The sequence below is a fragment of the Hibiscus syriacus genome, unplaced genomic scaffold (genome assembly GCF_006381635.1).
Source record: "Hibiscus syriacus cultivar Baekdansim isolate YM2019G1 unplaced genomic scaffold, ASM638163v2 tig00111002_pilon, whole genome shotgun sequence".
In the NCBI taxonomy this organism is placed as follows: domain Eukaryota; kingdom Viridiplantae; phylum Streptophyta; class Magnoliopsida; order Malvales; family Malvaceae; genus Hibiscus; species Hibiscus syriacus.
The window spans coordinates 573,035-589,213 of record NW_024062948.1 but is presented as its reverse complement, the minus strand read 5'-3'; the positions used below and the strand labels follow the sequence as shown (position 1 = coordinate 589,213).

At 32.1% G+C, this 16,179-nt stretch overlaps 2 pseudogenes; both read left to right on the top strand.

Annotated features, from left to right (window-relative positions):
* The first annotated feature begins 1,791 nt into the window (after positions 1–1,791).
* LOC120149365 lies at positions 1,792–3,127 on the top strand (annotated as a pseudogene).
* Positions 3,128–11,171: 8,044 nt separating this feature from the next.
* On the top strand, positions 11,172–14,201 carry LOC120149356 (annotated as a pseudogene).
* Positions 14,202–16,179: the final 1,978 nt, after the last annotated feature.

Here is a 16,179-nt window from a genome sequence, read left to right as displayed (position 1 = left end):
TTTTTCTCTTCATTGCAATTTCAGTTCATTTTATGATTATGTGTTGATGTTTGTTCGTTCTTAAATTTTGTCAGTCTTTTTAGTTTTGATGTGTTTGTTTCTGTCTATTGATTTGTTTATGCGTCTATGGTTTATTTCAACAGGAAAGAGGAAATTCTTTGACCTTTTCTCACGACGGAAGCTAAAATAATCGAAGATAAAGGCTAAATAACAATCGATTCATTTTTCCAAGATTTGTATTCGAAAAATGTATTTTCAAACGAATTAAGATTCTAATCTAGAATCATACCTTAATCTCATGCTCATTTTGGGTGGAATTTATGGTACTGGGAATTACATCGACTAAAACCCTTTAACAAAATCCCACCCAATTAGAGCCTGAGACCTTTATTAAAGTCTGGTTCTGGATTGGAATCTTGTGTTGGCTTGAAAACACATTTTTCGAATGAAAATCCAAAAAAAAAAAAATCGATTGTTATTCAACCTAGCTTCCGCCATTAGGGCCATTAGAAAGGTCAAAGAATTTCCTCTTTCCTGTTGAAAGAAACTATAAGTTCATAAAAAAAACAGTAGATAGAAGCAAACACGTCAAGGTTAAAAAGACTGATAAGATTTAAGAACGAAAAAATAAGCACATGATAATAAAAAAAATTACAATGAAGAGAAAAAATGTGACAAAATCCAGAAAATATAATTAAATAAAAAATGAAAACATAAAAATTGAAACAGTAGGGAGAGAGAGAGATGGTCAATTTTCTTTAAAAAATCATAAAAATATTACGAATAAGGAACAAATTTGATGAGATATTATAATGACACAACACGGATGAAAATAAACCATACATGAAAATCAGTTGGGAGGTAGAACATAATTATATTTTAATATTATAGATAATTTTTAAAACATAATTATATTTTTAATATTATAGAAAAATTTTAAGTAAAAAATATAGTTTTGGGTTTTTTAAGTATCAAATAGTTGCACTAAAATGATGAGATAATCGTTGGCCATGTAACGATACGAAATGATATAATTAAATATAAGATTAATTGTTACTGTTGAAATTGATAATATTAAAAATTTGATGTGAATTACCTTTCAAATTTTGGTGGTATATGAAGTAGGTTTTCCTAAAAGTAAAAATGGGTAAAATTAGTTAGAGAGCAGTAAAGTAGCTAAAAAGATGATAATGGTGAATTTTTAACAGTTTTTAAAAATATTTTAGTTTTATTTTATATTTTTATAATATTATATTTTTAAATTGGCTTGATTTGATATTTTTAAATATTTTCTATAATTTACATTTAATTAAATCTTTAACCTAAAAAATTAATTAAACACTCAAATAAAATATATTATTACTAGGATAAACTGCACGAGTGACTACTACATTATTGTCAAATTTTATTTTGACCATCGACGTTTTGATTGAATCAATCAGACTAATCAACTATTTAAATGCTTCAATCAAGTCACTAACCGTTATTTTTTTAACGGAGGAAGTGACGTGACAGTTAAAATACTTGGTATAATTACATATTTGGTCATCAATATTTATACATTATATCATTATAATCATAGTTTTATTCTAATAAAATAAAATTAATCTCTAATTAAATCGTGGCACGTGAGACTACCAGACTAGAGAATATTTTCTTAATTTTTATTTATTTAATCTAATGATTTTTTCATCATCTATTAAATAAATTTAATCCCAGTTAAATCATGACAAATGTCACTATCAGATTAGATAATATCTTCTTGATTTTTATAAAGGAGAAAGAGCATAAATGCAGCAGTGAAGAATTGAACTGCAATGGGACAACCCTAGTGCTAAGGAATGACTAAACCAATAGGCTAAGCATCCTACTTGGTTTTGTTTTACAATATGTTGTATAAAACTTGTTCCAACTTAGTTTATATTACAATTTTCTTTAGACTACATTTTATTTGTTGAGAATAATCAGAACTATACTGATGAAAACAAATTCAAAGTTTCATCAAATAACTATTATATTTAATGATTATTATCAAAAGCACACAGTTAACATATAGTAATTTCTATTTTAACTAAACAAACCGAATCAATCAATCCATTCCAAGGTTGAGCCGAGATAAACCGATCCAATTTCTGGTTTAGTTTCTAAATCATTAATTAAAACAGAATTTTCAAACATTCTTCCACAAAATACCAAACTCAGTCAAAAACAAGGCCCCAAACACATGTGAACCCACCAACTTTGAAGTGGTGTTGTCTCTCTTTCTCAAGCTCCCACCGCTGATAATGACTCATCGGAGTACATCCCTCTGAGTATCCCAACACTCTAGGCCTCCGAAGGTGGAGGTGGCAGTGGGTTTTCCAAGTCTAATACTCTCATATATCATCAATATCGTCAACAACACCTAATACCTCCTCCGTCTTGGGGAACCCCCGCTAGGAAGCCCAGAGGCAGACCTCCGGGATCAAAGAACAAGCCAAGGCCACCGTTCGTAATAGCCATAGACAGTGACTCAATTATGAAGATGGTGATTCTAGAGATATCCGCTGGTTGTGACATTATCGATATCATTACCAGCTTTGCTCGAAGAATCCATATTGGTGTTACGATAATCAGTGCCACCGGCTCAGTATCAAACGTTAGTACGTTACACTGCAAAATCCTGCTCCTCACGTGCCGTCGCTCTTTCTCTCTGGATCCAATGGGCTACGCTATTTGTCCGGTTCGTTCATTGCCTCTATCCCTGCTATCTCTTCTAGCAGAACACCCCGACCATCTTTTTCTTGATCTTTTGGGGTAACGCTTGCCGGGGCGCAAAGGCAAGTGTTTGGAGGGATAGTGGGAGGCAGGGATGAACCAAGGGGTGTTAGGGTGCGGTTTGCACTCCTATTATTTTAAATTCTTTTATATTTAATTTTTTTTTATTTTCAATTAATTATTTAATTTCATACTCCCTACAATTTTAATACTTCGTATCCTTTAAAAATTTTAATATAACTTTTTGAATTCACAACCCTTAAATTAAATTTTTTTGTTCGTCCCTGGTGGAAGAAAAGTAATGGTCGCGACCGAGGCAACTCTAGGGGCGGCTACTTTTGTAAACCCTTCTTTTCACCGACTTATATGAGAAGTTGCTGATAACCAAGTTCATCATCAAGAAAACCAGGCTTAGTGGTGGTGGTGACAATAGCGAAGGTGGCGGTTTTGTGGGTGGTGGAACCGAGTCTTGCTGTTTTACTGGCGTGTCCATGCCTGTGACACGTGCCACAATTTAATCGGAGATTAATTTTATTTTAATTGAATAAAATTATGACTAAAATGATACAATGTACAAATTAAGGACAAAATATGCAATTATACTAAGTTTTTTAACTACCACGTCATTTCCTTTGTTTTAAATAATTGAGTGGTATAATTGATAAAATCAAAATGTCAATGGTCAAAATGAAATTTGACAATAGTTTAGTGGTCACCAATGTAGTGTACCGCTTATCATTATATATGTCACGAGGGGTGTATTGAATTGAGTATCTTGTGCAATTCGAGTTTTACTAAACCAAATTTGGTTAATGTTCGATTTAAATTTATTTAACTTGAGTTCCACTTTAACAAATTGAATAAGATCTAACTTAACTTCATAAGTTCGCGAGTAATCCGTTAATTTTTTTACATATTTTTTAAAGATATTTATTGTCTTATTTTAAGGATTGATTATGTATTATTAAACTTTTTTTTCAAAAATGGTTGTAGGCCTGTAAATGAACTGAACGTTCAACGAACAGTTCATGAACTGTGCGGCGGAAAGTTCGTTTATGTGCGTTTATTTATTAAATGAACGAACATGAATAAGATTTTGTGTTCGTTTAATTAAATGAACGAACATGAACATAGGTCTTGTTCGTTCATTTACGTTCGTGAACGTTCGGTTATGTTCGTTTATGTTCGTTTATGTTTCATTCATTTATGTTTAACCCAATCTTCTTAAATCAATTTTGGTGACCAATTTGTAAGTATCTTAAAAATATTAATTAATCTGATATTTTGATGACAAACTCCATAATTAATAATTAACCCAATTTTATTTGGAAAACCCAACAATATTAACATGAATTTAGTTCTTTTTGAACGATCCATAAGTTGCATACTGAGCACTTTCAACATCCACTACGCCGGAACCCTATGTGTCTGCGCCACCAGCTGGTTATCCGATGAGCAAAGAGGAGTCTCAATTTTCAACTTCTACATAGCACGAAGCTAAAGACATGTTTGTTTGATCCCCAAGGATTAAGGTTGACAATCACATGAAACACAATCTGTGTTCATCTCGACTGTTGTTGAAGGAAAGAGGAAGAAAGAAAGTGGAGGAGCGTTATGCAATCCCACATCAATAGTAAACAAGTAGCTCGGGGTTGGCAACTTATATTAAAACCCGAATCGAGCTCGAGTATCGAGTTTTAATCGAGCTCTTAATTTTTTTTTTTTTGAGTTTGAGCCTTTTCGAGTTTGAGTCGAGTTTCAATATTATATTTCGAGTTCGAGTCGAACTTGATAATTTTAAGCTCGCGAGTTTTCGAGTCGAGCTGACTTTGAAAGTTTTCGAGTTCGAGTCGAGCTCAGCAATACTCGAGCTTGATTCGGCTCGTTTACACCCCTAAGTAGGGTCTCCAACGTTTATGTTCGTTTATGTTTGTGTTCGTTTATGTTCGTGTTCGTTTATGTTCGTTTATTTATTAAATGAACGAACGTGAACAAGTTATATTCCTTAATAAACGAACATGAACAAAAAAAATTTGTTCGTTTATTTTCATGTTCATTTATGTTCGTTTATTTATTAAATGAACGAACATGAACATACCTCCGTTCGTGTACGTTCGGTTCGTTTACAGGCCTAAATGGTTGTATTCACTACAGCAAAACAGAGTTTTAGCGGCTTTTTTTAGTCCTATAGCGACGTTTTAATAACAATACCTTCCATTTTGCAAATTATTATGAACATAAACTAACAAACAAAAGAGCACAAAATTAACTTCCACCGTTATACAAATTTGTAATGGAAATAGCTAAGCAACTGTTCTTTAGATTCCAGAAATACACACGGGGAAACAAAACTTGTGAAGATGAAACAAGGAACAGTAGATTGATCAAAGCATGAAACCTAGATAATATAATTCAAATGAAATTTTCTTTAAGCAATTTGTAAATATCTTAAGATACACAATGAATAGTTTGAACAAAAAAGAAAAAAAAATGGCAATAAAATCAAAAGAAACAGTAATAGACATTCAAAAGAAAAATCAAGACTTCGAACCTTCAACAAAGAATCATTCAATCAAAGAAAAGAGATGTTGTCAACAAGATCTAAAACCAACCCTGATGCAAAATCCTACCAATAAACACGAAATTATCCAAATTTATGGAATTAAATTACGTAAAACGCAGTTCGAAAAAAGAAGATGCAGAAGAACCCAATTTTATCACGAAAGATCAAATGCCCCCCAGATCTTGAACCCGCATGCACCAAGAATAATAGCTTTAAATAAGGGAACTTCAAAGATAACACTAGGACATACATTGAGTTATTCCGGTTATCGTCGCCGACGTCGTTGAAGAGCTTCTTCTTGTCTGATTTTCTGAGGGCTTTGATGGAATTTAGAAAGTGAGCTCGCGAAATGGAGTGAATGGCGTTGCTAAGCTTGTCGTTTAAGTTCCAGATCTTCTCGAGAGCCTCCTCGATTTCTTCGATCTCCATATCCCATTTCATTTCAGAGGTGATGGTAAAGCCAGAGAATTTCTCCCTTATTGGGGGGAAATGATTTAATTTCTTTTTATGAAATCAAAACAAAGAGTAGCGGTGGAAATAAACAGGTAAAGGAAGAGAAATGATGAAAAAGGATAAGGGGTCTAGGTTTGATATAAATTCATCTTTTTGTGGCGTTTGTTTTTAAAAAAACGTCACTAAAAGTTAAAGTCTGCAGGGAGGTTTGTATAAAAACGCCGCTAAAGTACTATGTTGTCGCGACATTTTTTTTTTGCAAAAATGCGGCTAAATAACCCTATTACGGCGTTTGTATAAAAAACGCAAAAGTACTCTTTATCGCGACATTTGTTGGAAAACGCCACTATGAACGAACCCTTTTGTGGCATTTGTATAAAAACGCCGCTAAAGTACTAATCTATCACGGCGTTTGTGGAAAAACGCCACTATAAACGATCCCTATTGCGGCATTTATATAAAAGCGCTGCTAAAGTACTATACTATCGCGGCGTTTGTTTAAGAAACGCCACTAAAGTATCGTTTGTGGCGTTTGGATTGTAAGCGCTTCTATATGCTTAAAGTTTGTGGCGTTTACTCCCTAAACGCTGCTAATAACGCCGCTATAGAACAATTTTGCTATAGTGAATGTTTAATTTCGTTTATTTATAGATTGCTACTTTGGTAGTAATATGTTAGTTTAGTGTATTTTTGGATTGTTACTTTGGTAGTAATATGTTACTTTGATATATTTATGGGTGACTACTTTAAAGATTAAACTTTAAAATTACTTAACACATTATTTTAATATTTTTTGTTAAATTTATTAATATATATTTATATTAAACTATAAAATATTATTAGATTTTACATATAAACTTTTGGAAGTTAAGGTAGAACTTCTTAGGAGTTTAAAGAAAAATAAATTTTCTAAAAAGCGTAAATCAAGTAAAATTTTATTAAATTTAATAAATAACAAATTAAATCAACATAAATTAAATAATTTTTAAATTAAATCAAAAATTACTTTATTCATAATCCACTCGGTTCATAAACACCCTTAATTTCCACTAACTACATCAATAAAAATAAATCACTTTCAACGTTAATGGAGAGGTGCAAGTTTCCATGAGTAATTAATTTATTTTTCGGTAAATTATTTGGATGACCAATTAACTATGAGGTTGATATTGAAATGTCCATTATTTTAAATTTGTGTCAATATGATCATTGAACTATTTAAATATGTTCAATATAGCCACTAGCCGTTAAAATCTAACGGAAGAGTGACGTGGTACTTAACAAAAATTTGTATAATTACATATTTATTCCTCAATACTTGTATATTCTATCAATTTAGTCATAATTTTAATTTAATTCAAAAAAGTAATCCTCTAATCGGGATGTGCCATGTGTTAATTAATTTTTTAATGTTTAACAGTAGACATGAAGTGGCATTTTAAATTATTTTTAATATTTTAAAATATTATTTATATTATTATTATTTAATTAATTTTATTCACTGGTTTTGTTTCTAATAAGGATAAACTCCCAAGGGAAAAAAGCTTCTCAGGATCCGAACATAGGTCTCCTGCAAGAAAAAGACTCGACCATCTAAGTTAAGGCGTACAATTGGTTTTGAATGCTTAAATATATATTTAACGTATACTAAACCATCACTATATTATGAAAGAAATTTATTATATCTTTGATATGAACTTGGAACAACTCACAGAATATTCAAGCATTTAATCACCAAATTAGTTTAAGAATTGATTTAACATATACCAAAATTAGTATTTAACTTATAAAAAATTTAAATTTAAATTAAATAATTTCTCATTTTTAAATTGTATACAATTTTAATATAACATTTTTCTTCAAAATAAAATTTAAAATTACTATAAATTTTAGAAATTAATACAATTTAAAGTTTATATTTAAAATACAATTATTAAAATAATTTTTTTAAAAAAACGAGAAATTATTTAATTTTAATTTAATTTTTTATAAGTTATATAATAATTTTGGTATATATTAAATCAATTTTTAATATAATTTATTGATTAAATGCTTGAATATTTTGTGAGATATTCTAAGTTCAATCATAAATTTAAGAAATTTCTTTCATTTTATAGTGATAGTTTACTATACAATAATATGTATTTTGCACCTAAGACTAGCCCAAGTGGTTGTCTGTTTATTTTTCACCCGATATACCCAGATTCGAACCCTGGGAAGCTCTCTATCTTTGGGAGTTTATTCTTGATTTTGTTCCTAATAGTTGAATAAAATTAATTAAATAATAATATAAAAAATTTAAAAAAAAATTAAAAAAAATTATAAATACCAATTTATCTTTGTTGTTAAAATTTAAAAATATATTTCAATAATCGATTGGCAAATTTAAGACCAAATGAATAGAATATACAAGTATTGAGTATCAAATGTATAATTATATAAATTTATATTAACTGCCACATCACTCATCTGTTAGATTCTAATGACTAGTGGCTATCTTGAACTCATTTGAATAGTTTAGTTATTATATTGATGTAAATTTAAAAATGGTGGTCAGTTCGATACCAACTCCATAGTTGAGTGGTCGTCCAAGTATTTTACGCTTTCTGTTTTGTTTTTAACTTTTTGCTGCGTTATTCATTAAATCACTAAATAATTGTAGTATAAATTCCGCGAGTTAACTCAGCGAGTTATACCGTGAAGTGCTTAGCAATAACATCGAGTCTTGGGGAAAAGTTTTTTCATCATATTTAATAGGGTAAAGTATAGTAATGATCACTGGATATTTCAGAAGCTTGCATTTAGGTCCCTTAACTTTTAAAACTTGCAATACAATCCTCCAATATTTAGTCCGTTTGCAATATGATCATCGACGTAATTGGTCGTTGACGTCGTTACACTGTCGTTAGAAGATGATGTGGCAGTCCTCCAATATTTAGTCAATTTGCAATATGGTCACTGAACTTTTCAGGCACTTGCATTTAGGTCCCCAAGTTTTAAAACTTGCAACAATCTTCAATTTTATTTTAAACCCCAAATTCCAAAATAATTCAATTACATTTTAAATCCTAAATTCTAAAATACTTTAATTTAGGGTTTAGAATGTAATTAAAGTATTTTGGAATTTGGGGATTATAATATAATTGAAGTGTTTTGGAATTTTGAACATGAATTTGCTATTTGATAGTGTTTACTTCAATATAAATTTGAGGTTTGTTGCATACACATCCAACGGCTGTCGCACTTTGAACATGAAAAGTGCACCTATCACATTTATTGCATAAACCGTTGAAGTCAAAGTAATAAGGCCAATTGTCTTGTTTGCAGCTGCCACACTTTGGTATAACAATCTAGTAGGTTTGGATGGAACTTGAGCATGCACATCCAACGGCTGCGAAAATAGTAAAGAGTTGTAATTCATAGGACTACAACATACAACCAAGCAATAACTAAAATAAACCAAGAATATCAATTAATAACTCATTCAAAAATGAGGACTTAATAAATAAAGAGAAAGAGGTTTGGTCACAGTCACTCCAAAAGCTAAGGTGTCAAATGGGTTGTTTAAGATAGACATTAGATGTCAAATACAACATTACCAGTTGCGAATACATTAATGACCTACCCTTGTAACATATAAATCTTCTAATGCTCCATGTTTAATGTTCCTTAATAGCCAAACATGATGAGAATCTAAAACAGATAGCTGAACTAAAATCACAAGACCCCATAATTCTTGTAAATTCATGACATGTCAGCAATAAAAGACATTGTAAAACATAGAGGACACTACAACAAACATATATATGCCAGAAATGAAGGTACAAATGTGCAATGACCGAGCAACATATCAAGTAGTTGATCCAAATATACTACCTTGTCATGATGCCTTTTGAGTTGTGTGCATACAAAATTGTATTCCGAAGCTATAATTCAATACAGATTCAACTGTAAAATTTCTAAAACATGTAAAAAAATTCAGTTCGTTCACGATATATCACTCTCATAATCAACATGAACTTAAAAGAATACGAGCTCACAGGACGCCGAAAACAACAGGTCGGATCAATACAATTCCCAACAAACTAGTACCATCAGTCTCTCGGATTGAGCCTAGCGATTTCACTATGTCGATACTCACAACCAATTCCATGATTTAAAGAAAAACTAAACAAGAAGATCAAAAAAATTTAGCCTAGGACCCTCTTTCACTTCTATTCTGATTAACTGAATATCTTTCATAAGGAGTACTAAAAGTTTTGATTAAGAAGAAAGAAAGAAAATTAGATGGTTTTGGTTCAAAACTAACACTGAATATCCAGATCCTTGACATAAAGTTCCAGAAACATAAAAGATTTCAACAAAAAATACACAATGTGAGCTGAAAATGGGAAAGTGCGAAAGAGGAAAAGCTTACTTCCGGAGAGCCCAAAAGATAAAATAAATGCCTTCTTGCAAGTGATGAGAGAGGCTAAGAAATCAACGCAATCGGTGTTGCGTTTCAACAATTCTTCCTCCATTTTTCTTTGTAAATAAAAAGCTGAAAGACAGAGCACTGCTTGGGTTTACAATTTTACATGGCGGAAAACTGAAAAACGAAAACCAAACGAGAGTGCATGTGAGCGAAAGAGACAGAGAGGTGAAGACACTATTTGAGATTTCATTATATTTGATCATCTGTTGGAAAATTTTTAACCACAAGGATTAAACGAAGAAATTATTATATGCCATTTATACAAAATAATTCCAGCTTTGTTGGCGACTTTCAACAATGATAGTTCATCTTAGTAGTATTTACCAACTCTGCATTTCTAACCCATTTTTTTCTCAAAAGCATTTCATCGAACATCTGCGCTTTACCTGATATGATATGTATCTAACATTACACCTTGAATCGTTGATGGTCCCGATACTCCCTTGGTCGGGTCTTCTCTCAATGGACCCTTATTCAAGTCAACACATCCAAAAAATTCTAAGTTAGATTATAATTTCTCATGCATCCCCGACTGAAAAGTAGCATTGGAAATGAGAAGAGAAAAGCGAAAAAAGAAATTCGAGATCGAAAAGGAAATTGAAGTTTAGAATGAAATTGAGGATTGTGTTGCAAGTTTTAAAAGTTGGGGGACCTAAATGCAAGCGCCTGAAAAGTTTAGTGAGCATATTGCAAACGGAAGTATAACGGCGTCAAACGGCCGGTTACGTCGGGGACCATATTGCAAACGGACTAAATGTTAGAGGACTGTATTGTAAGTTTTAAAAGTTAGGGATCTAAATACAAGTGTCAGAAAATTCAGTGACCATTACTATACTTTACCTTATTTTATATGTAAACAGCTTTATCTTTTCTTCGGCATCAATTCTATGCACATTTGAAACAGCCAAAAAAAAAAATAGAGGCAAAAATCCAAAAACCGAAGAGGGAAAATGAGCAGAGGAAGTGGAGGTGGCTACGATCGACATATCACCATCTTCTCTCCTGAAGGTCGTCTTTTCCAAGTTGGTATGTATTCGCTCTATCACCCTCTTCTTCTTCCGCGAATATTTTGAAGTTCTTATTTATAACAAGTTTTTTTTTTTTTCATTTTTACTCAATTTTTATCTTGATTAAATTGGGCAGAGTATGCTTTTAAAGCAGTAAAAGCATCTGGGATCACTTCGATTGGTGTTCGTGGAAAAGACTCCGTCTGTGTTGTTACTCAGAAGAAAGTTCCCGTTCGTACTCTCCCTTATGTTTTCCGGGTTTTCTCTTTGGATTGACTGTCTTAAGCGTTTTCCTTGATCTGGGTATTCAATTTTTTTTTGAATGATTGCAATGCAGGATAAGCTTTTGGATCAGACTAGTGTCACTCATCTTTTCCCTATTACCAGTTCCTTGGATTGGTAGCTACTGGCATGACAGGTTTACTTAGAAAATGTTTTTTTTGTTTTCGTCATTTTCTTTTGATGGTTTGAATTATCAATATTTTCTTGTCTTGGCTAAGTGAACTAGAGTTTTGGTGATATTTAAGTATTATAGGTTGTAATAAAGCGCCTCATCTCACACTTATAATCAGTCAACATTAGGTTTTTAAAAATTTCTAATTTTCATCCTGCTATTCTGCATATTAACCATCTTTCTTTCATTTTTCCTCAAATCACAATCATGAGGCTTATTAACAAACACCAAAAGGGGAACCTTAATTCAGTGTTGTCAAGGTGTGCTCTTAGGGGCCTGACGCCCTAGCATTCAACGGAATTGTTGTCCAGGCTCATTTAAGCACGCTATTTTTAAAGACAATAGGCATAAAAAAGCCTCCTGATTGATTCTCTTTAATTTCTTTGGTTTTTCACTTTGTTTTCATTTGTATACCTTTACTAGTAAGTCAAGGAAAATATCAAGCTCTATACTTTGTAGATAAACTATACTTAGAGTTTATTACATCTTAAGCTTTATATATATATATGTGCCTGAGGCAATATAAGGGTTTAAGCACCTAGGGCCTTTTACAGCATTGTCTTAGCTTGAAAACAAGAAATACACAAGAAAGTCCTGAAAGAGAACTGAAAAAGATAAACAAGAAACTTTATGGCTGGCTTAACTTACCTTTGAAAATTGATTGGGATTTGGGAGTATTGGTTTGATAAGGTCCGTATGATACTCTTCAGCTGATGCTAGGACCATGGTCCAACAAGCAAGGAATGAAGCAGCTGAGTTTCGGTTCAGATACGGATATGAGATGCCCGTGGATGTTTTGTCCAAATGGTATGCTATATCTTATTTAATGGAACTTTTTTATCTTTAGTGTTTCCCATTGGTGAATGTTGTATCTATCGAGCTCAATCTAGTTACTGTTTGAACAAGTTTAGAGACTTAAAGACACTAGTAGTAGTCATTATGTTTGAAACATTTCATGACCTTGTTCTTTACTGCTCTTCTTAATATCGAGACAGGGCATGTTCTCTTTATTTCACTAGTTCATTCATAAAAAATGAACAAATCCACCTAATCACACTTATTCTTTTGAATTCATCTTTGAGTTTTCTTTGATGTTTAGGACTCCTGTCCTTGTCAATTACCCACAACTAATTTAGCTTGAATTGCTTTTAATTGAAATAGGATTGTAGACAAATCACAGGTTTATACTCAACATGCTTATATGAGACCTCTTGGAATTGGTAAGTATATGGTTTTTTTTCTATATGTTACAAATATAAATTTTGATTATATGCGACTTCTTAGAATTTTTTAGTTTGTTAACACATGCGTGCAAATATGTGCTAATGTGTGTTCCAAGTAATTTTCCCTAACATTATCTATGCTTCCCTTAATATGTTTGTTTTTTGTGAAGTTGCTATGGTTTTGGGCATTGATGAAGAGAAGGGACCCCAACTCTACAAGTGCGATCCAGCTGGCCATTTTTATGGTCACAAGGTAATTTTCAAATGAATTTTTATTGCTCGTTGAGTTTGGATTCTTGTTCTTGTTCTAAATCCTAGGTTCTGGAAGTCATATGTTTTTTTTTATTATGAAATGTTACTGTTTTTCTCTAATAGTTCTCTGACCATGTTACTATTTACATTGCCAACGTATAAATATATTGCTATTCCTTTTTGTTTACTATGTGCTTATGCAAAGGAGGCTTAGTAAGCAAGGAGTTGTGAGAATGGGAATTGGTCAATAATTTCGAGTTACATACTCTTTGCTCCTACATACCTGTATTTCAGTTATATTAACTATACTTTTCTTTGTCCGTCGTACATTGAAGTAGCATGTTTCTTCCCCAGTGAAGTGGTTGGTGAAATAGCATGGATCCAAAATTCTTTTTGACCAATTTTAGGAAACCTTTTTGTCCACTTGAATGAAATTTTGCTAATATTTCCTTCAGGCAACCAGTGCTGGATCGAAAGAACAAGAGGCAATTAATTTCTTGGAAAAGAAAATGAAGAATGACCCTGCTTTTACTTACGAGGAAACGGTTCAGGTAAATATAGTCTATTAGCCTGTATTTTTGTTATGTGTGGTAAAGAATATTGCCAAAGACTACATGCTTAACATGGGCCAAAAGTTATCAAATTTGTTTATAATTTCCAATCGCTTTTCACAGACTGCGATTTCTGCTCTGCAATCTGTTCTTCAAGAGGATTTCAAGGCTACTGAGATTGAGGTACAAGTCAACTGATCCATTTAGTGATTTAAGTACCTGTTATCATATAATTGTGAGTTGATAATACTTGTTCGATCTTTGGCAGGTCGGAGTAGTCAAAGCTGATAATCCAGTTTTTAGAGCATTGTCAACTGAAGAAATCGATGAACATTTGACGGCTATTAGTGAGCGCGATTAGTGAAGGTTGGGAGATGGTTAGAGCTCCAAATCATGTTGTCCTCCTTATTTTCACTTGAAACTTGAAACTAGACTCTGATTAATTTTTCTACAAGATCAAATGAGTTTGATAGAGCAAGTTCAGATTATGTCAGCAGCTCCGAACTTTTTATTTTTCATTATTAATCTAGTTTGAAGTTGTCATGTTATACTAATTTTTTTGGCCATAGTGTGATACTTTAGTTTCCTGCATATCTATATGCTACATTTGATCAGCCACCCAACTAGGAGTTTATTACAAGTGTTATTAGTTGTGATCTTTGGGATTATTCCATCTATCGTTGGTCTGACTGTATTGGCAAGGAGTGAGTGAATTAGTATTTTGATGTCAAATGTTGGATTGGCAATGAATTCTGGGGATCTCGTTGGTGCTTGGGGACCTGTATAGTTTCGCTGAGACTGTACCTGTTAGTATAGTTCGATTTCTTGGAGTAGATCTCATTTGACTCTTTATTGTGTTTCCCCTAAAGCATGTGTCCGAACAAGATACTGGGATTTGGATATATGATCATATGATCAACATTTCTGATTGTTCGGGTTAGCATATCTATAGATATATTCCATGTACATTCAAGTTGACAGATTTCTGAACATAAGGACTGAAAACCCGAGAGTCGAGTTCAGTCTCTCATGGTGGTTGAAATACGTAAGTAAATTGCACTTTGCCATTTCTAGATGAACAAACATATAAAACTAGAGAAAAATCTTAAATCTTAGAGTTATTGAGTTCACCAGGGTACTTGAATCTCTTGGAACATGTAATATTAGGGCGCTTGGCTATGGTCTTAACGTGATAATGGTGTGGCCTAGTGAGCACAAGAAGGCTATGTATTCCACTACAGACGTGTCATACATTAGTCCCGGAGAAAGAGCTTTGTGAGGGTTAAAATGGCCGGCAGTCTAGGGTGTTCGATTTGGGTACCCGCATTTTCGGGTACTCAAGATGCCGGGTACTTGGAACTTTTGGATCTTAAAGAACTCGGGCTATGTGGGTACTCGAAATGTCGGGTACTCGGAACTAGGGGTGTAAAAGAGCCAAGTCGAGCTCGACTCGACTCGAAAACTCTGAAATGAAGCTTGACTTGAAAACTTGCGAGTCTAAAAATTTCAAGCTCGACTCGAACTTGAAACCATGAATTGAAGCTCGTAAAATCTCGAAATGAAAAAAAATCTTAAACTTACCTTGATTAAAGCTTCAAACTCAAACTTGAATATGAACCTTAAATACATGAATCATGTACCTCATTTAAAAAAAATCAACACATATGTTAAGATTATTAATAATTTATTTTTTAAAATAATAAAATCTTAATATATTATATATTTTTGAGTTGTTCGTGAGTTTTATGAGTCGAGTATTAAGTAACTTGTTTCGACTCATTAAGAACTCAAGTCGAGTCGAGTATTTATCGAATTTTGATCGAATCGATATCGAGTAGCTCACGATATGTGTAGTCTAATTTACAGTCCTACTAAGAACATTTGGATCTTAAAGAACTTAGGTCATGCGGGTACTCAGAACTTTTGGATCTTAACGAACATAGCCCGTGTCATGGCCCATGATAGGTTGATACCTGTAAAACCCGAGTATTAGCATTTTTGAGTCATAAGTATATGGTTAATATTTATTTGATTTGATTTTTTTTAATTTATATTATTTTTTTAAGAAAAGAAGCACATGAGACAATATAAAATTTAAAATTTAAAAGTGTATGATACATTATTTAAACATAAAATTTATAAATTTAAATTACATAATCTAAAAATAAAATATAAAAAATAAAATAAATTTATAAAGTTATAACTAAATTTAGAATATTTTAAGGTTGAAAGAAATAATTTAGAAAATGATTTAAATATAAAGGTGAACCAATTTAGGAAAACAAAGATATAAAATATTAGAGTGAAATATTTTAGAGCTAGAACTGTAATTTAAAATAAAAACAAAAATAAAATGAAAAATGAGAATCGATTGACGAGTCGGCGGTTAAGAAAAATTTCGCCAATCCAAAACTCACCAAAATGGTGGACACATACAGATTTGGA